Here is a 15,507-nt window from a genome sequence, read left to right on the forward strand (position 1 = left end):
AAATTCTGCGGCAAAGTTATTTCAACTTAGAACTCTGTATTCAGTCAAACTGTCAACATTAGCGAGGCAAACACAGAGGGGCTATTAAGGTAGGAGTAATGCTTTATTTTTCAGGTTTGCTGGAGATTATCTAAGTATGCATTTTATTATTCTTTAAGCCATACAGGTATGTTCTATATACTATTTAAACTCTAACCTATCACAGAATTTAAACAACCCCAAAAAGTAGCCAGTAGGGCAAAATGTTAGAATTTAGGAGTTGAACGATGGGTACATGCATGTTCTGTTATTCTCTGTACCTTTTGTGTACTTCATGCATATTATGACAAAATACTTTAAGAAAACTTTTTAAAGAGTAAAGGTTGGGAGGGAATGTGGTATGGCGGAAGAGAATGAGTGACAACACACTAATAGAACATTCTCTTCCTCCAGATTTGTAAGAAGTGTTCTCCACGGCGGGGGGCTCTTATTCCTACCAACTTATTTTACCATTTTTATACTTACAGTACTAAGCAGATGGACTCAAGGAGTAGTCTCTTCCACTTACAAACCATCACAACGTGACCTTTTTGGTCAAGTTATAGACCTCTTGGCTTGTTACGTATGCTGTACCAAATGCATCTTGGTGTCTTTCTTTTTCAGGTATTATTAGAAGTAGGTAGGCTATCACATCCCCATGGATGCTGTCTTACAGTTTATTACCTTGTGTAGGCTTTGGGTTCAGACCAGGTGGGCTCTTACTATCTAGTAGTATTGCCTTGAGTAAGTTTCTGTCTTCTTTTTCAGTGTCCTCATCAGTACACTGGGAATAATGATAGTATCTAACTCGTAGAGCTTTTGTGAGAATTACTGTTAACTGTTGTTATTATCATTATTTGCAAATGGCAAGGTCATATTGTCATAAACTAAAAGTGGTCATCATAGTCCTCTTAACACTGATAAATAAATGCATAATGAACATTTTTAGTTGTAAGCTTAGATATAAATATAGCCATACCTCAGAGAGACTAATAAAAGAATCATAAAACAAATATAAATATGGCAACACTAAGGATTGGTGGAAGGCACTACTAAGAGGATATCTGAACTATGGATCTATTCATTTTATTTATTTTTATTTATACAGAGAACATTTCATGAATTTGTGTATCATCCTTGTGCAGGGGCCATGCTAATCTTCTCTGTATTGTTCCAATTTTAGTATCTGCTGCTGAAGCAAGCACCTGTTCATTACTTTTGAAATTCTGCTGGTACTTTTTTTTTTTTTTTCAGTTAACCCTCTTGATCCTATTACAGTGCAAAAAATTTGACGTACAGCTAAGGACTTTTAATTTGCTAAAAGATACATATTACCAAAAAAGAAGGGAAAATAAAGATGGCCTTGCCTCCTTAGGAACCAAAATTGTTTGTGGGGCACGTGGATGGCTCAGTCAGTTGAGCGTCCAACTCTTTGATTTCGGCTCAGGTCATGCTCTCAGGGTCGTGAGAGTGAGCCCAGGTCAGGCTCTGCTTAAGATTCTCTCTCTCCGTCTCCCTCTGCCCCTAAAAGAAAAAAAAAAAGAGAGAGAGAGAGAGATTGACCAAAATTGTTTGGCTAAAGTCTCACACAGTGGTAGAGTAGCCTAAGTACTAATACATAACGTCACTGGTTGCCTCACTGAATAGGTTGTGTAGGTCACAATAGTCATCAAAAATAATATTAAATGCAACATTTAAAAGATCAGCTGAACTGAATAAAAGCATGTTTGTGGGGCACCTGGATGGCTCAGTCGGATAAGCATCCGACTCTTGATCTCACCCCAGGTCTTGATCTCAGGGTCGTGAGTTCAGGCCCTGCACTGGGCTCCACACTGGGCATGGAGCCTACTTAAAAACAAAAATAAAACATGTTTGTGATATTAAAAGATGCCATAAATTCATTTTGCCTTAATTTTGATTAATATAGTCATTTCTGCTTTTTGAGTATCAGTACAAAATCCCTCAATTAGCTCTAAAATCATAATGCTATTATCTCCTGGACAATTTTAAACTTTGAAAAGTTGGTTTATATAATGTTTCCTCAACCCAGAGGCAATCACTTATTCTTGTTCTTTCTAGCCTGTAAAATTCTAGGACTAACTGTTGAGTTTGAACTATGCTTTTGTTACAGATGTAAAGGTAAAATAAAATTTTTCTCAGCCTGTTTTCTTTATTTGCTGAGACTCTTTGCCTTATTCTCAAGCCTTGAGGCTCAGATAAAACTTGACTCCACGCCTAGCTAAAGTGATGATGACTCAGGAGAACAGAAAGGGTAGCACATCCTCTTGAGTAAGAGATTGATTCTCTTACTGCAGCTGTTGAGAAAAAGATTCCCTTTATCTGCTGAGGTTTTTCTACACTGCTAGTTTGAGGTAGAGCTGCTTAGAGTCTGCTTGCTCGGGGTGCTTGGCTGAGAATGAGGGTAACTCAGAAGCAAGGATAGCAGATCAGAGGAGGGGACTGTTTCTTAATGACTGTTTGAATCTCTCTTTCATGAACTTCGCAATTTTGCAAGTAAAGAAAGATTAAGGAAAACAAAAGGTTATGCAGGAAAGAAAAAATTATAAAATATTACATAGTTCAGCTGTGAATAGTTTTTACATTGTCATAACAATGTAAATATTGAATATTGATTTAACCAAAATTGTAATATAATTATACAAGGTGGATGTGAGGATGAGAAGAGTGGTAGATATGAAGGGGTAATGGTGAAGCAGTACTGAATCTAAATCTGCCATGTTAGGAAGTCAGTAGATAATGCCTAATTCTGCAGACTCAAAAAGCAGTAATATAAATATATTATCCAAAAATGTGGCCCGAAATTATCCTTCCGCCCAGCCCCCCCCCCAAAAAAACACTGAAATATTTGGAAATCTTTGCTCTGGGCACTTGGCAGACCCTTTTAATGTAGAAACTCTATCTTTTTTTTATTTTAAGATTTTATTTATTTATTTGACAGAGAGAGACACAGCAAAAGAGGGAACACAAGCAGGGGGAGCGGGAGGGGGAGAAGCAGGCTTCCCGCTGAGCAGGGAGCCCGATGTAGGCTCGATCCCAGGACCCTGAGATCATGACCTGAGCCGAAGGCAGACGCTTAACGACTGAGCCACCCAGGCGCCCCTGAAGATAGATATCTTTTAAAATGGTTAAGATTGAGCAGATTTAGGCAAACTACGGAAACTCCTGTTTGGCCCTCATTATTTTACTCACCTGTTATTAACTTTTATAGCAGTTTATGCAGTTTTTAAACTGACTCAGAAAAAGCTCTCCTCCCATTTTCTAGGTCCTAAAATGGAATTATTCTGCACATAATTTCTCCATATATTGAATTCAATAGAAGATTGTTTCACTAATGTAGGCTACTTTATTTTTATATCTTTCACCAAGATCTTCTTCTCTGTGTTTAGTAAATTGCTTTTTCATGGCATATAAACAATGAGCAAGCTCTAAAAACTGTATTTTCCTTACAGATCGTATCCTGTTTTCAATGATAAAAATATTAGTTTATTTACCTTGATAATTACTAATTCAAAAGTGCAACTTTCAAGTACATCACAACAATATAAATTCAACTTTATAGAATTTATGAAATTATCTCTGCTAAGGGACACCTGGGGTGGCTTAGTCAGTTAACGTCTGCCTTGGGCTCATTGGGTGTAGAGATTACTTAAAAATAAAATCTTAAAAAAATAAAACCAAAACATCAAGAGAAAGCAGTTTAGACTGGGTAGAAAATAGGAAGATGATTGGGTAGAATGCCCAATAAGGTTGAATAGTTACTCAAATTTTATTTTTTTAGTCAAATTTTATTTTTATGTTGTTTTCCTAAAGCTTAATTGCTTCATTTAAATGCTTGGCTCTTTGATGGTTTGGAAATCTGTTTAGAAATGGCCTGGAAATCTTCGGTGTGCACTTGCATATTCATTATCTTGTGTTCCTTGCCAGCACCAGGAGGCAGAACCAATATTATTTTTCTTTTCTGAGGGTGAAGAAGTTCTCACATAGTTGGTCAAGGCTTCTTCCACACTGAGGTGTTTCAAACAGGTATATGGAATCTTCACTCACTGAATACAATACAGTAAGGATGCCGTTTACAGCAAATATTTTCAGTATACACATGGTATTTCACAAAAAGTCATGTGATTCTGACAGATTTTGGTTCTCTTAAGAAGGATATCCAGGAACATCTAAAGCTTTTATCCACCATCGTGAAACAAAATTGTCACTAAGAACTAGATTATAAATCCTTTGAAAGCAAAGAACATTTCATTTTCTCTCTCATATCTCTTCATCAGCCTAGACCACTGATGAACATAAAATAGATGTTCAGTGCCCTTGCTGGTTGAGTAATTGATAGCACCTTCCAAATGGGCTTATCTGTTCCAATTTAAAATGGGTTTTATTAAAATTTACTATCTGGGTAATGTTAATTTATGTTACTTCAGTGAGTACGATCTGTACTTTACATTTCTGCTGGTAAGTTTTCCAAAGTTGTTTAGCAAAATGAACATGACGTACAGTGAACCACAAAAATCAGAAAAGTCACTAACAAACTTTATTTTGCTTATTATTTTATCAGTTTACTCTGTCCTGATGTTCCAGAATTAAATGAATCTCAGTTATGTTTGTTTTTGAATCCTGGATTTTATTTGGAAGAGGTGATCATTCTCACTAACAATTTATTCTGCTCTCAACTTATATTAGTATAAAATGTGCATTTGGAGTCTCTCCATCAGGAAACACAGCAAACATCTCACCAGAAAAACAGCCCAGAAACAAAGATGTTTGAGGCTCACTGATCTGTAAATACAAAATTAATCATGTTCTGCTACTCATTCTACTCTCATGTGATTTTTAGCTTGTGCAGCATACTTGAATATTTATACCTTTGTCTATAAAACAGAAATACTACTTCCTGAACAATTACAGGGAATAACCAAGAAAATAAATTTTAATACTAAAATATGTGTGTGTATAGGTGTAATGGGTCATGATTGATTACAAAAAGAAATGTCACGCACCAAGTTGTATGTGGCATGTTATTGGGCACTATAAAGAATTAAATTAAAATTATAGCCTTAGAAATACTCCTTTAAGTCTCTTCAAAATTAGGTAAAAAGCTTTCTGTATAAAATTTTAAACTATGCAGTCTTAAATATTTAATAAAATAACAAGTACATCATATCAAGTAAACAGTAAGAGTCTTGCTAGCCATCTTAGCTTGGTAAACAGGGCTCCCAGAATTACTGAACAATCTAGTTCTTAATCTTTCCAAATACACACAGCTGTTGTGTTTAAGAGTGACAAGTTACCATTATGGCCTAATTACTGGTGCTTGCTCCAGACATATGCAAAATATTTACAGTGTAATAAAAGAATCCACACAGCCCAAATGTTTGGTAGAGTTAAATTCTATAGCCCTCTCTTTTATTTTTATTTTTTATTTTAGGGGAAATGTAATTATCATATGGTCAGCATCAGAGAAGTAAAAATTACAGTTCCCAAACCTGCTTTGTTTAAATGTGTTTACAGATATTCTTTCTTTGTGAATTTGGAAACCATCCCTTTCAACCCCGTACCTGCAACACACACATATATTTGAACAGATTTTGCTATTGAAAAATACATGGAGGGGCACCTGGGTGGCTCAGTTGTTAAGCCTCTGCCTTTGGCTCAGCTCATGATCCCGGGGTACTGGGATCGAGCCCCGCGTCGGGCTCGCAGCTCAGTGGGAAACCTGCTTCTCCCTCTCCCGCTCCCCCTGCTTGTATTCCCTCTCTCACTGTCTCTCTCTGTGAAATGGATAAATAAAATCTTTGGAAAAAAAATAAAAAAGAAAAATATAGGGAAAGGAAATCCACACAGCTAAAGCAGCATGAGATATTTCAAAATATTTAGGGTAGCCTATAAAGATCATCAAGTTTTCTTAGAAATTGGTTCTTCTAAGTTCTTTCTGCTTTGTTGAGCTATCATTTGGTGGGCCTATGAAAACTGCTAACACCTTGTAGGATATCTTAGAGTCGTCTACAGGTGTTTTAGGATGTACATCTTGAGTATTAAAGGTACTGGTATTTGATATCTTTAATTAAAATAGGCAGAAAAGATTGGCAGTCCTGAGTAAGCATCAGCAATTGATCAAAGAGTGTATCTGGGCCAGACTTAGAATCAGCAGACTGATCCTAGTCCCCAGTGCATTAGATTTGGCCCAAAGGGGCCATATCTTTATCTGGACTTAAAATTTATAACCTATGGAATAGAAGGATTAATAGTTGTTCATCTCATTTCATAGGATTGCTGTGGTTCTTGTTTTACTTTACTGTTATTTTCCAAACCTTGAGAGAAGTATTTTTATATGCCCCAAATTCTGAAGTGTTCATAATTGGCATTATAATCGGTATATTACATTTTTTTCCATAACATTAAATTTATTTCAGGCAGACACATTGAGCTATTTAGATTGAGGCTATTTTGGGTGATTAAAACAGTTTGGCTTTGCCAGTACCATGAGTTTCAACTTAGTTTCTTGCCAGTTTTTAACCACACAAACTGTATTCTTTTTTTCTCCCTTTTTCTTCTTTTTCTTGTGCTTAAAAGGAAGTATGGATTTGTAATTAGATTGACCTAATTAGGTTTGACTCCTCTTTCACTAGGACTCTTTCCGTCCATTGGCCACATTGCCAGCTCAGCTTCACTGCCACCATACTGGTCTAGTCTTCTATCTGGGCTATTATAATAATGTTCTAACTGGTCTACCTACTTTCATGCTTGCTTCCTATAGTCTGTTTCCCACATCAAAGTGGTTCTTCTAAAATAATAAGATAAATTGTGTCCCTTTAATGCTCAAAATCCTCCAGTGATTTCCTATTTCATTCCTTACAAAGTTCATTGGCCTATAAGGCCCTACATGAGCTGAACTCCCTACCTTTCTGACCCCTTTTCCTGTTTTCCCTCTCTCTCATTCTATTGCAGATCCCTTGGCCTCTGAAATTCCTCAAACTCACCAAGGAATACCCTTTTGCACGTGCTGTTCTTTTTGCCTTCTGAATGTTGTTCTCCCAGATATTTTCACGTCATTCTCCCTTACTTCCTTCAGGCTTCCTTCAGGCTCAGATGTCTTCTTTTTAGGAAACCTTTTCTTACCATCTTCTGTAAATAACAACACCTACTTGCCTTTTTATTTTATTTTTTTATTACTTTTCTCGGTAGCACTTATGTTCAATGAATATATTATACAGTTGACCGTTGAACAACATGGGTTTAAACTATGCGAGTCCACTCATACATGGATTTTTTTTTTGTAAGTATAATATAGTACTATAAATATATTTTCTCTTATGATTTTCTTAATCTTTTCTCTAGTTTATTAAAAGAATATAGTATGTAACCCATATAAAATATGTATTAGTTGACTGTTTATGTTATTGGTAAGGAATCTGGTCAACCATAGGCTATTATTAGTAGTTAAGTTTCGGGAGGGGGTCAAAGTTATACTCAGATTTTCAACTGCATTTGGGGTTGGGGCCTTTAAGCCCACATTGTTCAAGGGTCAGCTGTATTACTAGTGGGAATTCAAAATGATACAACCATTCTGGAAAGTAGCTTGTAGTTTCTTAAAAGCTAAACACATACTTTATTATACAACCCAGGCATTTGCCTTTAGATATTTTCCTAGGAGAAATGAATACTGCACAGAAATGTATTCAGAAATATCCATGGCAGCTTTACTCATAACAACCCCTATATGGACACTATCCAAATGTCCATCAACAGGCAAATGGATCAACAAATGGTATTATATCCATAAAATGGAATACTACTCAGGAGGAAAGAAAGAACTAGTTATAGATACATACAACACTGATGAACCTCAAAAGGTTTATACTAAATAAAAAAGACCCCAAAAGAATACATACTGTTTACAGAATATTCTGGAAAAAGTAAAACTAATCTATCATGATAGAAAGCAGAGCAGTTGCCTGAAGTTGGGAGTAGAGGAAGAACTGACTAAAAAAGGGCATTAGGGGGAGGATTTGGTTGGGGGGAGTGTGTTGGGATACTCACTAAGTTTATACATTTGTTAAGATTGTACACTTAGAATGGGCACATTTTATTACGTATAAAGCTATAATTGAATATAGGGTTTTTCAAAGATTTTATTTATTTATTTTAGAGACCATGAGCAGAGGAAGGGGCAGAGGGAGAGGGAGAGAATATAAGGCAGACTCTGTGCTGAGCCTGACGTGGGGCTCTATCCCATGACCCTGAGATCATGACCTGAGTTGAAACCAAGAGTAGGACACTCAACCAACTGAGCCACCCAGGTACCCCTAGAGTTTTTTAAAAGGTGGCTTCTTAAGAAAAAGAATGTAACCCATGCCTGAAAATAGTTTTTTAAATGAAAAATCTTAGAGAAGGGTGAAATCTTAGGGCACACCATTGAAAAATCTGATGGTTTTCTTTAGACCCAACTCTACTATGTGTTACAACTCAAAATGTCTGGTAAAAGCATCCTGGTTAGTATGATAAGAAAGGTTAAGAAGGCACCATGAAGTAAAAACTCTGTGATTTCTGTAAAGCTTATGAGCTAGTGCAGAAGCTCTGGTCTTCATGAACATAAAGTAGTGTCCTAGAGATGCCATCATCCCCAAAAAATAAAACCCAAAGGGCTGGGGAGGTGGTGAAAGGGGGGTGGTGCTAATACCAGTCTCGCTCCTTTGCTGGGGACTCTTGTTATCTGGTTCTGTATTTATCCAGTGCTGTATTTAGAAAAGATTAAATCAAAACTATGAAATTAAAACATGATGAGTGATTAAAAGCAGCAAGAGAAAAACAACTTGTTATATACAAAGGAACCTCTTCCCTCCTCATAAGGCTATCAGCAAATTTCTCAGCAGAAACTTTTTAAGGTCCAAAGGGAGTGGCATGATATATTCAGGTGCTGAAAGGAAAAAATTCCAACCAAGAATACTTTACCCAGCAAGGTTATCATTCAGAACTGAAGGAGAGATAAGAGTTTCCCAGCCAAGCAAAAGCTAAAGGAGTTCGTCACCACTAAGCCAGCCTTACAACAAATGTTAAAGGGAATTGTTTAAGCTGGAAGGAAAGGGCACTAATTTGCAATAAGAAGACATATGAAAGTAAAAATCTCACTGATAAATGTAAATATATAGAAGAGATAGTGGATTAATCATTTAAAAAGCTAGTATGAAGGTTAAAATAGTAAAAACTATAACTACAATAAATAAAGGGATATACAGAATAAAAATGTAAACTGTGACATCAAACACATAAAATTGGTGGGGGCAGTAAAAATGCAGAGTTTTAAAATGTGTTCAGACTTAACTTGCTATCATCTTAAAATAGATGGCTATACAAACAGGCTGTTACATGTGAGCTTCATGATGCCACAAAGAGAAAACCTACAGTAGACACATAAAAGATCAAGGAATCTGAGCATATTATATAAAGTCATCAAGGCACAAGGGAAGAAAGGAACAAAGAAGAATTACAAAACAGCCACAAGATTGAATCAGTAATTAAAAACATCCCAACAAACAGAAATCCAGGAAGAGACAGCTCCACTCATGACACCAAACATTCCAAAATTTTAATACCAATTCTTCTCAAACTCTTCCAAAAACTTGAAGAGGAAGGAATACTTCTGAACTCATTTTACAAGGCCAGCATTACCCTCATGCCAAAACCCGTCAAAGACAATACAGAAAAGAAAACCACAGACCAGTGTTCCTGATGAACATAGATGAAAAAATCCTCAACAAAATACAAGCAAACTGAATTCAACAATACATTGAAAGAATCATTCACCATGATTGAGTGATTTATTCCAGGGATGCTAGGATGGTTCACAATTTGCAAATCAATAACTATGATACACCACATTAAAAATGTGAAGGAATAAAAATGATCTTAAGAGATGCAGAAAAAGTCGTTGACAAAATTCAGCATACTTGTAGATTAAAAAAAAAAACTGTTCACAAAGTGGGTATAGATGGGACATACCTCAGCACAGTAGAGGCCATATATGAGGAGACCACAGCTAACACTGTGCTCAATAGTGGAAAGCTAAAAGCTTTTCTTTTAAGATGTTATTTATTTATTTTAGAGCACAAGTTGGGGGAGGGAGGACAAGCAGACTCTGCGCTCATGGCGGAGCCCAATGTGGGGCTCAATCCCAGGACCCCAAGATCATGACCTGAGCCAAAATCAGGAGTCAGAAGCTTAACCAACTGAGCCACCATGGCGCCCCTAAAACCTTTTAAGATCAGGAACAAGACAGGGATATGTACTGTTACCACTTTTATTCAACATAGTACTGGAAGTCCTAACCAGAGCAGTTAAGCAGGAAGAGAAATAAAAGATCCAAATTGGAAAGGAAAAAGTAAAACTGTCATTATTCATGAGCAACACAATTTTATATGTTGAAAACCTTACAGACTCCACCAAAACTCTGGTTAAAAGTAATAAATCAATTCAGTTAAGTTCAGGGTACAAAATCAATATACAAAACCTCTTGCATTTTTATATACTAAAACTATCAGAGAAATTAAGTCTTGCTGATATGTGGGATTTAAGAAACAAAACAGAGGATCATAGGGGAGGAGAGGAAAAAATAAAACGACGAAATCAGGGAGGGAGACAAACCATAAGAGGCTTTTTTTTTTTTTTTAAGATTTTTATTTGTCAGAGAGAGAGAGAGAACACAAGCAGGGGGAGCAGCAGGCAGAGGGAGAGGGAGAAGGAGGCTTCCCGCGGAGCAGGGAGCCTGATGCGGGACTCGATACCAGGACCCTGGGATCATGACCTGAGCCGAAGGCAGACGCTTAACCGACGGAGCCACCCAGGCGTCCCCCATAAGAGACTCTTAAGCATAGGAAACAAACTGAGGGTTGCTGGAGGGGAGAGGGGTGGGGGGTTGGGGTAACTGGGTGATGGGCATTAAGGAGGGCGCGTGATGTAATAAGCACTGGGTGTTATATAAGACTGATGAATCACTGACCTCTACCTCTGAAACCAATAATTCATCATATGTTAATTGAATTTAAATAAAAATAAAGTTTTTAAAAAAGAAGCTAAGAAAATAATCCCATTTATAATTGCATTAAAAAAGAATAAAATACCTAGGAATAAATTTAATCAAGGAGGTGAAAGACCTGTACACTGTATACTAAAACATTGAAAGAAATTAAAAAAGAGAAATAAATGGAAATATACTCCATGCTCATGGATTGGAAGAATTAATATTGTTAAAATGTCCATATTACTCAAAGCAATCTGCAGTTTAAACAAAATCCCTATCAAAATACCAACATTTTTCACAGAACCAGAACAAAAAACCCCTAAATTCTAAAATGTGTATGGAAACACAAAGTATTGCAAATAGTCAAAGCAATCATGACAAAAATAACAAAGAGGCATCATGCACTCTGATTTCAAATTATGTTATAAAGCTGTAGTAATCAAAACAGCATGGTATTGGCATAAAAATAGACACATGAACCAGTGGAACAGAATAAAGAGCCCCAAAATAAACCCATGCATATGTGGTCAATTAGTTTATAACAAAGGAGGCAAAAATGTTCCATGGGAGAGGACAGTTTCTTCAACAAATGGCGTTGGGAAAACTGGACAACCACATGCAAAAGAATAAAACTACATCACTAACACCATACACAAAAATTAACTCAAAATAGATCAAAGACTTAAATGTGAGACCTGAAACCATGAGACTCCTAGAAGAAATATAGGGGGTAAGTTCCTTGACATTGGTCTTGGTGATGATTTTTGGGACCTGACTCCAAAGGCAAAAGAAACAAAAGCAAAAATAAACAAATGGCACTACATCAAACTAAAAAGCTTCTGCACAGCAAGGGGAACTATCAACAAAATGAAAAGGATACCTCCTAAGTGAGGGAAGATATCTGCAAATTATATATCTGATACAGGGTTAATATCCTTACCAAAAAACAAACAGGCTGATTAAAAAATGGGTAGAGGATCTGAGTAGACATTTTTCCAAAGAAGACATACAGATGGCTGACAAGCATATGAAAAGATGCTTAACATCACTCTTGATCAGAGAAATGCAAATCAGAACCATAATGAGATATACATTACACCTGTCAGAATGGCTATTATTAAAAAGACAAGAAATAACAAGTGTTGGCAAGGATGTAGAGAAAAGGGAACCCTTGTGCACTCTTGATGGAAATGTAAAGTGTTGCATTTGCTATAGAATACAATATGGAGGTTCCTTGAAATACTAAAAATAGAACTACCATATGATCAAGTAATTCCACTTCTGGGTATTTATCCAAAAAAAACAAAAACACCAGTTCAATAAAATATCTGCACCCCTCTGTTCATTGTAGCATTATTTGCAATAGCCAATATATAGAAACAACCCAAGTGTCTGTCAGTGGATGAATGGATAAAAGAGGATGTGGTATATATATATATATATATATATATATAGTAGAATACTACCCAGTCATAAAAAAGAATGAAATTTTGCCATTTGTGACAACATGGATGGACCTTGAGTGTATCATGCCAAGTGAAATAAGTCAGAGAAAGACCAGTACCATATGATTTCACTTACATGTGGAACATAATAAAGCAAAAAAACAAACTTCATAGATACAGAGAACAGATTGGGACGGGTATGAGCGAAATGGGTAAGGAGATCATGAGGTACCAACTTCTAGTTAATAAGTCATGGGGACGTAATGTACAGCATTGTGACTGTAGTCAGTAATGTATTGCATACTTGAAAGTTGCTGAATAGATCTAGAAGGTTCTCATCATAAAAAAAAACCATGTAACTATGGTGACAGATGGTAACTAGACCTATTGTAGGGATCATTTTATAATATATACAAATATTGAACCATTATGCTATACCCCTGAAATTAATACAATGGTGTATATGTCCATTGTACTTCAATTAAAAAACATTAAAAAAAAAAACCCATGATGAGTGACAGTTGTGAGAGACAACAGCTGTGGCATTAGATTTTCATCATGTCAGGCCTGAGATCTGTATTTCAGGGCACTTTTTTCCATTGGCACTGATCCTGAAGGACAACAGTTGTCCTTCTATTAGCTAGGATCTGACTTCAAATGAGTTTGTGGGGAACTTGAGGAGTGATGAAATTTCTTTTATTTGATTGTGGTTATATGACTATATGTTTGTCAAAATTTACAGAATTTTGCACTGGCAAGACTAAAAATTACTGCATATAAATTATACCTTAATTTTATTTATTTTTAAAGATTTTATTTATTTGACAGAGAGAGAGAGAGAGACATAGGAGAGGGAACACAAGCAGGGGGAGTGGGAGTGAGAGAAGCAGACTTCCGGCCGAGCAGGGAGCCCGATGCGGGGCTCGATCCCAGGACCCTGGGATCATGACCTGAGCCGAAGGCAGACACTTAATGACTGAGGCACCCAGGCACCCCAAATTATACCTTAATTTTAAAAAAATTAAAAATTGAGTATTTTTATAGAACTATTTCCCCCCAAAATAGGTGTTTTATTTTTTTTTATTTTTATTTTTTTTTAGTTCTGTCAGGAGTCTGCATAATCCATTGTGTTTTGTTTGTTCTTTTTTATTCTTATGTTAATCCCCATACATTATTACATCATTAGTTTTAGATGAAGTGTTCCATGATTCATTGTTTGTGCATAACACCCAGTGCTCCATGCAGAATGTGCCCTCCTCAATACCCACCACCAGGCTAACCCATCCTCCCACTCCCCTCCCCTCTAGAACCCTGTTTGTTTTTCAGAGTCCATCGTCTCTCATGGTTTGTCCAAAATAGGTGTTTTAATGTGAAGGAGCCATTTGTCATTACAGGTATTGCAGATCTAAAAATCCTCATTAGACTCTAAATGTACAAAATGAGTCATCAGGCTGTACTGTTAATAGAAATTGAACTGTGTGAACAGCAATATTTTAGTAAGAATATAAGCCTTATGAAGAGTTGTAGATATTGTGAGTTTTTTTGCACTTTTATGTTCAGGTATATTAAGCGTAAGAGGTATTGTATATTTGAATTTTGCTCTTTTACATTTGAGAAATTAAGACAGTTGATTGAAAGAAAGCCAGGAATTCTCTACTAATAGATTATTAACATTCAGTTTTGGAATGCTCTATGCGTATTTTTTTAATATACCTTCATAAATGGTCAAAAGTGGATAGATTGTTTAGCTTGTGCATATAAATACTAGTTCTCCAGCCTGAGAATATATTCACACATCTATTTGTTCATTATTTTATTGTAATCTAACATCCTTATTAGTAATTTTTCTACGTAAGGAGCTCTTTGGTAATATTCATAGGGGTGGCATTTGGTACAGTATCTGGAAGAAGAAATCAAGAAGGAAGTACTCCTCACTTTCCTATTTATGCTAATTTTACTATCACTTTTGGAGTCACTCAGGATTGAAACCTGGTAGTTGTTTTTGATTCCGTCTTCTTCCTTCTCCCCACACCCAGGCATTTGCCAGGTCATGAGGCTCCTACCTCTGCTTGTCTTATAAAGTTACCTCTTCCCCAAGTCATTAGTAACTTGGTGGTGCTCCAAACTGGTTGTGTACATAAGCCAGGAAGGTATTAGAAAGAGAAATATTGATATCTAGGCCCAGTCTAGAGGTGCTGAATCAGAATCCCTAAGTAGAATCCAGGGATCTGTACTTTTTTTTTTTTTTTTTAAGATTTTATTTATTTGAGAGAGAGAGCACAAGTGGGGGGAGAGGCAGAGGGGGAAGCAGGCTCCCTGCTCCAGGACCGTGGGATCGTGACCTAAGCCAAAGGCAGACGCTTAATGACTTGAGTCCCCTATTTTTTTTCAGCTTCCTAGGAAAATGCAGAAAGCTGCCTAATTGCAGTACCTAGATAACATCTGTTCTCAAAAAACTGAGAGATTAAGGAAGGGTAATGTGAGAAGTGGAGCTAAGAAATCCAGGTCCTCCAGAGAATACCGAGCCACAGTGGGCCATGTTTCCTCTTTCCCCCCTTCTGGCCCCCTAGTTCAAAACATCTGACAGCTAGGCTTTTATCCCAATCCAAAACAAAAGCACAAACAAGATATTTACCCAGAGGCACTGAAAACACTGCCTGGGGGAAACACTGGCAACCTACTAGCACAGTGGGTTGCTGATGCCCTAACACAAAATTATTCTGGAATGTAAGGACTCAGAAGCTTATGTCTCCTAAACAGATGCCTTTCTGATGCCTCTTTCTAAATATAAAAACACAACCAACATCCCTAGACATTTGAAGAAAACCTGCAAAATAAAATAAATGTATCAGGAAATACATATAAGCATGGCATAAGGAAATACAAATAATTTAGGGAACAAAGAATTCTTAAACAAAAAGTCCTAATAAGTTTATCAGAGAAATTCAAGCAGATAAGATGTTATAATGAAAGAATAATCAGACACTAAGTAAGCATCCTGGGAAG

At 36.5% G+C, this 15,507-nt stretch overlaps 1 non-coding gene across 1 annotated transcript; it reads right to left on the bottom strand.

The window, feature by feature from the left end:
* Nucleotides 1-1,118: 1,118 nt before the first annotated feature.
* On the bottom strand, nucleotides 1,119-1,221 carry LOC123836338 (U6 spliceosomal RNA). Its single transcript, XR_006788943.1, has one exon. It is a non-coding gene; the product is annotated as a U6 spliceosomal RNA (small nuclear RNA).
* Nucleotides 1,222-15,507: the final 14,286 nt, after the last annotated feature.

This window comes from Mirounga angustirostris, unplaced genomic scaffold (assembly GCF_029215605.1).
Source record: "Mirounga angustirostris isolate CCGP_5_RB_7025 unplaced genomic scaffold, mMirAng1.0.hap1 SCAF_7, whole genome shotgun sequence".
In the NCBI taxonomy this organism is placed as follows: domain Eukaryota; kingdom Metazoa; phylum Chordata; class Mammalia; order Carnivora; family Phocidae; genus Mirounga; species Mirounga angustirostris.